We start from the raw sequence: 12,342 nt of genomic DNA on the forward strand, positions 1-12,342 counted from the left end.
TAATTTGTGCAAGTGAAATTTAATTTTTAATTTTTGCAATTTATATAATAAAATATATAAAAAATAAATAAAATATTAAAAAAATCTTTAAAATGCAAACACTTTTGACTTTTATTTTCTTTCTTTTGTATTTTGATTCGCAAATTTGGCAAAGAAAAATTTGCTAATGGAAAAGCAAACGAAAATTTCAAAAGAGAAAACAACAAATTGCCAAATAAAAATCTGCCTGTGGAAAAGCAGACTTAATAATTTTGACTATAATTTCTCAGACTGCATTTCTAATTTGATATTATTTATAATTTTTGTACATATTGCAAAACAAAAATAACAGTAAAAGGGTTTGAAAGTTCTGAAATAATAGAATTGGGACTTAACTTTTGGGAAATCAGCTTCGAAATCATTGAGTGTAAAATAATATTGAAGTGATTCCCACTGTGTCAAAATTGTTTCAATAACTTCTTGACGTGAAAGCCATCGAGTTGTTGAGTATTTAAAAACAACATGAATATCTGTACCGAAATATTCCTGAAACATTAAAAAGTCATCTCTCATAGAACTGTTACCATGGCATAATTACAGAAGGTAGTCTCATTTGAACATTTTATGATGGCAACCCTTTTTAATTTGGAACTCATCTATCATTTTTAAACAATATAAAAAATAAATTCCATACATTTGGTCTGTTCCCGTTTCTACTACTTTTTACTACGATAACGAATTTTCCTTTATGTTATCGAAGAAAATAGTAAAATCTAGTAGATTCTTGCAGTACGGGAACAGACCAATTTTTATGTATGTCGATTGGCATATTTTCAATAAATTAAACAAAATATATTTTCTAAAGCAGAACATTGCTCTAACGATTAAACCATGATTGTTGCAACTTATATTTATAATTTTTAGGGGCAGGGAACTTCAAAATATTGTTAAATATAAATGATTCAGCAATTTTTGCCACTGAACATATGATATGCGTACATTTCGAAGAAAGTTATTTTCATTTAAACTTTGAAAGCTGAATACTGTCAAAAGTAAATTTATGAAAAATGTGGAAACATATGACTGCATGAGGCTACCTTGTATAATCATGCCACGAACTGTTACAAAAATAATAATTAATATCTTTACTGAATTTATCAATCTAATCGGGAATACTGAATTCTGAAGTGGCATAGGACACTACGTTTAAACTATGGCAAATTCATCCATTCGTAACGACAGCGGGGGATGGCGATCCATTTCATATTGTATGTTTAAGTACTTATAATAATTTTAAGTGAGAATAGTTTGATAAAATTTAGAAATAGTGCTAAATATGTCATTGGGGTGCTATTGTATTTTTGACTTCAAAATAGTGCTAAAATTAGTACAATTGTACCAACTTTTGCATCCCTGTTCTATGAATATTGCGTGCCGTAACAGTCAGCCAATATGGGGCTTGCAGTAAATGGCGAGAAGACCAAGCTGATGGTATCAACGCACAAGACGTCCAGTAGACTCGGCCCAACTGTGGAACTTGAAAACTACAGCTTTGAGGTAGTGAATGATTTCATATACCTCGGTACCACTATAAACAAAACTAATAACAATAGCTTTGAAAACCGGAGGAGAATAGTGTTGGCCAACAGATGCTACTATGCGCCATCAGTTTATACACGAAGTTTTGTAGAAATTGCGATTCATTTTTAGAACTCTTTCACTACACTACTTTGTTTGTGTACATAAATGTTAAATTCTTAGTACAAATTCCCAAAATTTAATTGCAAACTCATTTTATTTATGTATATATTGGATGAATCTATAAAATACATTGCACATTTCTATATCTTACAATTTGCTCTGGAAAAATATTTGGTACCTTTTAGTACTGAATTTAGTGCTACATAAAACTTTAATTTTGCCACCAAACGCGAGAAAGGTTTACTTTCCTTTGTTCATCCCGTGAATCGATTATTTTCACATATGGATGATTCGAGGCGAGAAATGTAGAATGTATGTGATGTTTATGTGAAGAATGATAAATGAGACACATAAATGACTCCGTGTAGAAAGTGCATACAAAATACGTTCGACAATGATGAAACCAGAAGATGACCAAGAAGCAACATGTGTGCATTTCTCGAAAACAGCAATCGTCCTGTTTAGAGGACAATAAAAAGGAAAATGTAAACAATGTCAGGCCGTCCACTTGAGTGTGCATTTCACTTGGCGACGTTAAACATTGCTCCTAGTTGTTGTTGTTGGATTTATACAATACATATGGCCAATGTTGACCGTTCAACATGTTCATACATACATATGAGTTCATGTTGCAATGTTGCCGCCAGGATAAAATTCTAATAATTTTTCAAATGCGATTTGTTGTCATATTATGATTTTCTATCAATCCATAAAATTAATCTAATATTTTATATTAGATAAAAATGGACATTTTGTATGTGAATAGTAACCTATACGTACAATGCCGGCAAAATAAGAATAAAAAAACATGGTACTTTGAACGCATTTGTGAGGAACAGTTATATGGGAGATATCCTAAAAAAACATGGACAGCCCAAAATACCGAATGTATCGAAATAAATAGTGGACCAATAGCGATCATTATTAATAGGGAGATTTTCTAACCATTGAAACTCAAAGCAATAAAATACAGTCAATTGCTTGGTTCTAGGCCAATTGAAAAATCATTAGTTTTGGTTCTTCCTTTTTGTTTATTTTCCAATATTTCGACTATCTTCGGCAGGAAAAAACGTGCCTGAAAAAGGTGTCTGAAATTCGAATATTTGAGGCTACCGTTATATGGGGGCTATATCAAAACGTGGACCGATATATCCCATGTGCAGTACTAATTATCCTAGGAGTAGTAACTGTTAGACAATTCAGAACCTTACGTACATCCTTCTTAAATTATATTCCTTCTTAAAATTATATTCTAAGTTTGGACCAATCGTTCTTTTGAGCTTATATAGGTAATGTTTTATGAGTTGTAAAGCCTTTTTAGAAAAACATATTTAACGGTTCCCCAGTCCCCTCAACACACGCCCTATATGTATGATTAGTTTCAGTCATTTCTTGGTCTGTCGTTGACCACTAGCTTCCACCATTCATTGTAACTACAACCATTAAGCCTATCCCTAAAGAGAACAGAACTTAAAATTTATTTTTTTTCTGGAATACTGGATTCATTAATTCGAGAATGAAAATTATGACTAAGAAACATAAGTAATTTTGATAAAATTACAACCGTTTTGGAATGACATGATGGTGGACGGTGCGTTTTGGCTTTGCGTGGGCAACAGGTTACTTCTGAAACATCTGACCGGCTGTTGCAACCCCTCAAAATGTTGTGCCTCTGTTGTTTGAATTGCAATACGCTGTCTTCTCGGTTGACTTCGAATAACTCAAGTGAAACGAACAGAGCGTGGGAAGTTGTTTATTTTAAAAGGTAGAAGGAATTTCTTCGGGTTGTGAATGGTTCTCTCTTTTCACCAAAGTAGGTGGGTTGACACTTGTAATGCATTCATAATTACATACAAACAGAAAATAAACGTCATGCAACAATTGTTGGTAGTTCTTTGAACAAGAAAAAAAAATAGATTACGTTTATAATAATTTATAATGAACGATAATAACCCGTTTCTGTAAAATGTTACAATTATTGTAAGCAAATATTTTTGTTTTGATTTTCCATTACAAATTTTGAGATTTAAAGATGAATTGCTATTTTTAGTTTGAAAAAAGTGTTATTTTTTGTCAATACTTTTGAATTCATTCGGATTCGACATCTTTTAGCAATCACATTGCTGCTGTAAACCTGGCACAATTCATTCAATGTAGAATAATATGATGTGAATAACAAAAAAGCAAATATGTAGGTAATGGCTTCTAATGTCCGAAATAAAATATATAGCGAAGTTTTAAAAAAATGTTGATTTATATTTCCATGCGTTTCTAGCAAAGTATATAATAATCTATACTAATAAAACGTTTCCACGGCAGAGGGGTCTACGACCCGAGTCTTACTCGGCCAACGTCTGTCACCTCAGCCCATTGTGTAAAAGCAATAGGGCTGCTACAACAACAACAACAACAACTAATAAAAGAGAGAGACTGACTGACTTAACGATTCATCAACGCCCAGACGAAACGGCTGGAGGTAGAATCTTGAAATTTTAGGTGAGGGTCACTCTTGGTCCAAAGGCGACAGATAAGGCTGAGTTTTTGGAAAAAAGTACTAAATGTTATACCATTTGTATTTGGCGAACCGGTAGAGCTAGTACTCTTAAATTTTAAATAATGTTCACTCATGGAGTGTAGAATAGATGTACTGAAGTTTTTTTTTTAATTCATACTAGAAATATCCGAAAAGTACTAAAATGTACAACATTTGTTACAATTTCGTACAATGTGAACGGATAGAGCTAAAAACTTGAAATTTTGAATGCGAATTAGGATTGAGAAGTAGGGTCGATATAAGGAGATGGGTTTGAAAGCGTGCACTCATATGTACGAAAAGTACTATATGGTACTATATTTGGTACAAATTTAATTTGGAAGTACAAATCTAGCTGGAATCCTGGAAATTGAGATTAACATTACCGTCGGAATGTAGGATTGGGATATGTACGTAGTTTTGGAATTTTTTTTTTACTTATGTGCACGAAACGTACTAAATCGTACTATAATTTTGATTTAGGCGAATCAATAGAGCTGGGATCCTGAACTTTTAATTTATTATCATTGGGGTGTAGAATTGGGGTATGTAGGGAACTTTGAAAATTCGTAATTATGTGTACTATATGGTACCAAATTTGAATTTGGGCGAACCGATAGAGCTGGAATCTTGAATTGTAGTTAGGGTGTAGGATTGGGATTTATAGAAAATTTTGGAAATTTGTACTAATGTGTACGAATCGGTACCAAATTGTGGTTAGGATCACTGTTGGGTTGTTGGATTGGGGTATGCAGGAAGTTTTGGAAATGTCTACTAATGTGTACTAAATGGCACTAAATTTTGTTCAATTTGTATTAAGAGTGGACCGATAGTGTTGAAATCCTGAAATTGATTTCCATTGGATTGCATGATGTAGGTAGTAATGGAAATTCGTACTTATGTGTTCTAAGTGGTACTAAATGTGATACAAATTGAATTTAGGTGAACCGATAGAATCCTGAAATTTTGAATTAAGATTGGGGTATGTGGGAAGTGTTGGAAATTCGTACTTATGAAAGTTAAATTATATAGTTATGGAAGTTTATATTAATGCGTACTAACTGGTACTTAATTTGAATTTGGGTGAAGCTATATTAGTTTTTTAATTAATTAAAAAATGACACGAAATTTAGTATAGAGGTAGATTTCTGTTGCGGTCATAATTGGTGTGTAGGGTTGAGATACAGAGTTAGTTTTGAAAAATGTACTATAGAAGAGCATAGGTACTAAATGGTTCTAACATTTTAATAATGGTCGTCATAGGGTTTTGAATACCTCCCACATTTGCTAACGAAGTAGCACGTATATGCTAGTTAACATAATAAAAATAATAATAACATGTTTACATATTATTTAATAAGATAAACCCATTTTTTTTTGTACCATTCGATATGCGCAGTATACAAATTTGGAAAACGTTCGTTATATGCGGTAGTCAGTGTAAAAAATAAACTGAATAATCGTTATACCGAGCGGTGACTGTAAATGCAACAAGTTTTTGTGTTTTTTCTTGAAAGTTTTTGAGCATGTAACTAAAAACAAGGAAAATTAATCGAGTTGGGAATACCATTAAATATTTGTTTCGTCCATAGCATAGTCATTTCTTCTAAACGGAAGCTTTCTTTTATATTTATTTGAAACCATAAACACACATACACACATATATTTTGATTGAAATAATTATAACATGCTAGCATGGTATAATAATAGAAGGTAACAGCAAGTGTTGTTGTACAAAAAACGATACAACAACCACACGGAGAATTGTTGTTGTAAGTTCTACTAGTGTCAAACCATTTGACAGAAAAATGTAAACAAACAAACAAATTATCATCAAATTATTTTTATTTTGAAAATTAAATATTTTCGAATCCTCAAAATAAAAATTGAAAAACTTGAATGAAAATCTATCAAATTTATATTTCTATCGCTTTTACATATTTCCCTTAATTGATCCATTGCCATATATATGTGTAACACATATGAAAATGCTGGGAATAGCGAGTTATTCCTTGAAGAAAGATTTGCTTCCTCAAACTTTCCCATCGGTCAGATTGAGTAAATTGAATACGGGAGCACATTAATAAAGAACAATTACAAATTGTATGCGTTCCCAATTTTCCTGTTGGGTGATTTTTAAAAACATAATTTGTCAAATTCATATTGACACTAGTATTACGTTGGAATCAAATCAGCTGGGATTTGCTGTTACCTTTTATAATTGTACCATGACATGCTAGTAAACTTATGTCGACGAACACGAAACAAGTATATGGTCTGTTCTAATATTTGTTTAATAGTAAAGCTAGTAAAAGGGGAACATTCCAAAATCGCTGTCAGAGTTGAAAAGTTCGGGAACGCAAATTTAGTAAATATGCCAAAAATTAGATGGCAATGCATTAAAATCAACATAACAGTCAATCAGAAGTTGGCATTCATGTTTTCGCTTTTTACTCCGACAAATTTTTCGAGTAAAAAAATTTATAAAGAGAACGGCATTTTGTTTCGTGTTCTCTTAAATTTGGTTCAATGTTTTACCGGTTTTGTGGGTTAAGGAACGGTTTTCGAGTAATTATTTAATTTTTAATAATAATGAATACATTTTTAGTATATGCAATGGTTTAATACATTCTTAGGCTATTTTAGGTTGAAAAGAAGAGTGGTTACATCAGCACATGTCTAATATTACATACACTTAAGACTGTGAGCGGTCTAATTGTAATATTCAAAACTTTGTTTCAAATTTCGAATAACAAAAGTTCATCAACCAAAATAATACCAAACATATAAATCAAGAACAATTTTACTACGAACACCCATGTAAACTCTCAGTAACACAACAGATTATTGAATAGTCAAACGTGTCCATTTTAAGTCAAAACTTGTATTTTTGCCTATAATCTGCAATTTATTTGACAATTGCACATTTCAATGATGTAATTTATTTTGCATATAACTTTTTAACTTCATATAAATTGGTCATAATATTAATATATACAGTCATTTCTAAACAAATTCTGACATTTTTTTTTTCAAATTATTTTAATTGGAAAAGTATTTAAAACTACAATTTTATAATTTGGTAGAACTTATTTCACCAAATGTTTTTTTTTGTTGTCCCTTCTTGAAGGATTCTTAATTACAATAACATTTTGTTCATGTCCAACTGTCCTTTTGGTTTTTATATTGAAATCAGTATATAACTCGAAAAATTTTAGATTTGACATAGAAATTTAGTGGTTTCCGCTCAGTTATAGGTATATTTCATTTTTAAACAAATTGTTAATTAGTTTTCAGATTGCCGTTAGAGATTTGTATATCTTTGCTATACATTCAATAAATAGTTTTTCACAGTTATGGGGGAAAATTTGGCCAATGTAGACGCCGTATGCCTTCTTTTAATTGTAAATGCCTATTTTATATATTAACTCTAAATCGTGAAATATTGTAATCGGATTTGTTATATTTCTCACATTTTTTAACAACTTGATTTTAATTTAACAATTGAATAAGTTATTGTTTAAGGTTATATAGGTCCACATCCATTTTCAAGTTGTCGACCAAAAAAGAAACATTGTCAAAAAATAACACACTTTTTTGACATATATGAAAATGAGATTTCATATCCAACAGCTTGGGCTCTATAGAAAATAAGACACAACTTTAAATATCTGACGGGAATACTAATAATGCTATCATTACCATTACACTGTGCGACACGAAAATTTTTCAGGGGTTCTAATGTACCAATTCTGTTTAGTTGGAGTCCCTGGACCACGAAAGTACCTTTGATTTTTCTGGGTCACTTCGAAAATTAATTTTATAACGGTAAATATAGAGAAAAACGTGGTTTCATGGATTTTCCATTTGAAACTTGAATAACTTATTTACTTTATAACGGATTTATATTATTCTTTTTTTTATTTCGAAGAGTAAAATTTTTCCTTTCAAACAAGATATATATTTGGTAAATCGGTTGAGGATTGGCTGAGTTACAGCGGTTGAAATGTGAAAAAATACGCATAAAATGACAAAATTTATTTTTCTTCGGACTGTACGATGAAATTATGATATCAAGCCATATAAATTTTATTATATTACGGGAAAGAAAATTAAATTACCTTTCGAAAATGATAAAAATCAAAAAAATCGGTTAAAAAGTGGATGACTTATACACATTTTTGTATTGATTCTATGCATATTCCCGATGTACCAAAGATATATCTTGTTTGAAAGGAAAAATTGTACTCTTCGAAAGAAAAAAAGAATAATATAAATCCGTTATAAAGCAAATAAGTTATTCAAGTTTCAAATGGAAAATCCATGAAACCACGTTTTTCTCTATATTTACCGTTATAAAATTAATTTTCGAAGTGACCCAGAAAAACCAAAGGTATTTTCGTGATCCAGGGACTCCAACTAAACAGAATTGGTACATTAGAACCCCTGAAAAAAATTTTTTTGTTATTTTGTAGCACAGTGTTATTTTCGTCGATGTTAATGATCGCATTATTAGTATTAGAACATACACATATTTTATGAAATTAGAAGTTTTGATCTAACTAACTTAAAACTAACCTATGTGTTAGAAAACAACGATTTATTTAAACATTAAAGCTCGACACAAAAATTAGGGGATTGTAAATATTACTTAATATGTTTGTTTTGGTGGACTCTCATAATTAGTTTGCATATTTTCCTATTCTGACCACATACGATTTATAAGTCCTTTGAATCGCCAAAACCGGTATAGACGTTCTTGAGTTATAAACGATGTAAATAACACAACGTTCGATTATTCCAATTTCCCGACTTTTTGATGTTTTTCTCAACATTTTCTTCGTAAAAAACTTCCCAATGTCATTTCAAACAGCCGAAGGAAAGCGTGAGTGAAATCGGTACAGTCAATATACCATGCAAACATTATTCACATCCTTATCCTAAAGTACTTGGAAAGTACTAACAAAATATCCACTTAATTGCCTTTAATTCGGTATTCCCCATAGTGTAAGAAACTTCCCTCTTAATTGCCGGTATAGTTTTTGGTATAGGCTCCACATAATGGAACAGCTTAATCTTTACTTTACCATGTCTTAGTGTGTTTTATTTGAGAACATTTTCACAACCTATACAAAGCATGCACATTTCTTCACATAACATAACTTATATTTTCAAATTAAATTAATATTGATTTTATGGAAAACGCAAGCAAATAATGATAGCGATTAATCTTACTCTCTCTCTCTCTCTTTTCGATTTCTTATTATTTAATTTAACCCTAATGAAAATATAAATTTATTTTCATATACAATAGTTATTTCAAGGCAATGACAATTCAATTAATTGTATAAAATTAACATATTTTGAGAATTTTCCATAATTGACAATTACTTAAAGATATACGCTGCCCATTTTCGCCCAAAATATGGCCAAAAAGAACTACAAAGAGATGAAACGATAAAGGTTCGATATAAAATGTATGGAAATGCTAATATCTTTCAAAATATATTTTGCAACATTTTCGCGGATTTTTCTCAAAATATTCTTTCATTAAAACATTTCCACTTCAATTACAGACTACTAACAGAAATTTTAAGTCAAATCCGTCCAGCCGTTTCTTTTAAATAATATTTGCAACTGTAATTACTGACAACTGAAAGAAATTTTGAGTCAAATCGCTACCAACTGATTAAATTTTTTCTCAAGGTGGCTTGTTCCATCAAATCAAAATATATTAAAATTTAATTAGAATGAAAATTATGTTTTTAACGCGTCGGTCTGGAAGTAATTACTTTGTTAAGGATGAAACAAATATTTCATGGTATTCCCTATTGGTTTTTGGAAAAAATAATAACCGTTCATTTTTCGCGTTTTTAGTGATGTGTTGAAAAAATGTCAAATAAACACAGCCACTTGTTATGTATATTTATTTTATGTTTGGCAGAGGAAGCCATCACCTACATAGTTGTTTTTTTGTTATTCAACTCAAGCTGCCCTACCTTGTATTATTGTACAATATGTTATAGTTTATTTATAGTTATAGTGCATTTACACTGTACTTAATTTCATTAACCCTGCCGATTCAATTTATTAATTCCATTGCATATCTGTCAGATAAATTCTCATAAAGTAAAATTACATTTACATATACGATTTTAAATCGACTCGATTAACGAAATCCAGAAATATCCCTTAATTGTTTACACATACCTTTGAGCATGACCTAAATAAAAATCAGCCGATGTTTGTTTGTAAACACACAAAATTATAAATTTACGCAAAAAATATTAATAAATATTAATACAAATAACATGTGAAAACATGTGCAAATATTCGGGTATGTTCTGGAATTCACGGTGTGTTCTTTACACTTCACACATACACCCCAGAAGTTAGCTCCTGTTCTGTTTCTCATGTGAATGGAAATGTTCGAACTGCGATAAAAATAAACGTTGATTTTGTGATTGAATTCAGTGAAAAGTGAAAAGAATTCACTTCAAACGGGTGTAAAGTGTGTTACAGAACAGCTCGACGTGTGTTCGATACACTTCTACCGTTGAAGAACATGTCCGGTTGGTTCATTGTGGGAGATATTTATGTTTTGGTACAAAAACAGCGTTGCATCTAATTAGTATCATGATTTCAAATATCCCAAAGGTAGGAGCATTATGTGAATTTGTGAAATTATGCATTTTGAGCATCAAGGGAAAAAACATCTTGATTCATTAAATGCATTTTTTTACTGAATTTACCATCATGTCAGAATTTGGTTTGGAGCGACTGCTTTTTACGATACAATAGCGAATTTAAACATTTACTTACTTATAATTGTTTTATTACATGTTTTTTATACATATATAAATAAATAAATTTTTATGATATATACATTTATGTATATATATATATATACATTTATGTACGTATTTGGTTTGGGCATTGGACATTATGGACTAAAAAACGTTCAGTCAATGAAAAACATTAAACTGTAATAATTTGAACCTAAATATTTTGATAATGCTAAACTTATACATATCATCAAAATTCACACAAAAATTACAATAAGCATTTTATATTCTAAAATAGATGTAGAGAACACAGGGTTATGCTATTCCCTAAACATTAGCACACGCTATAAGCAATGGTAAAATAAATTTGACATGTATGACACAAAGATAGAAAAATTATCATTGTATAGCGTTTAAATTATTGATGTTTAATTTATTGGATTTATTAGGAATTTATGAAAGTATAGTTTTTAAATCTAACACATTTAAAGGACTAAAATGCTTGATTATTATATATACTCACTAAATATAATAACATGACAATGAACATTTGAAAATGTTCTATAAAAAAAGGTATTAACTGGAATGTTTCATCTAGGATATGGAATAATAATAAATAAACTACCAACACTCAGTACAAAATCATAACAAATTAGAATGAAGGATTTCAACGACTAGAATAATTAAAATATCTTAACTTACTAACACTGTTACATCTCATTCTTAACTAATATATTCGCAATCTCCGATTTCACTTTGCGATAAAAATATGTAATAACAAATTTACCTTTAGGTTTTCTCGACTACCTACAGATGATGAATCAAACTTATTTGAACTCAACGACTTGTCATGTCTTCATCTTTGAAATTCAATACATTTAATTAAAATTTAATTGACACTAAAAACAAATATATTAACTATATTATTATATTATACACGTATTTAGTTTGTGAACTGTATTTTGTAATTCCTGAAACAATGTTCCGACTTAAGGATGTGCCTGGATGTCAGTTACTGTTATCCTTTGTACCTACATTTAATACTAGTACTAGTACTTGATTTACTTAGTGTTATCTCTATTTTCAGATTTCTAATTTCATATTAGATCTATCGGAGATGGTATACAAGTTGAGGGGATCTGGAGCAACAATTACCTACCAAGTGGCTAGGCAATTCTTTGGGCAGAACTAATAGATTGTATGGCCTCTGTTGATTGTACGACCTCTTATAAGACCAAGATTTATTAATAAGGTCACCCAGCCAGCGAAAGTCGGCTGTTTTTCTCAAGTTTAATGCCAACAAATTTGAACTTTGTTTATGTTTTTACAGTGGAAGTCATTTCA

This window comes from Musca vetustissima, unplaced genomic scaffold, assembly GCF_032173495.1.
Source record: "Musca vetustissima isolate MV318-11 ecotype Yass unplaced genomic scaffold, APGP_CSIRO_Mvet_v1 utg7742, whole genome shotgun sequence".
Lineage (NCBI taxonomy): Eukaryota > Metazoa > Arthropoda > Insecta > Diptera > Muscidae > Musca > Musca vetustissima.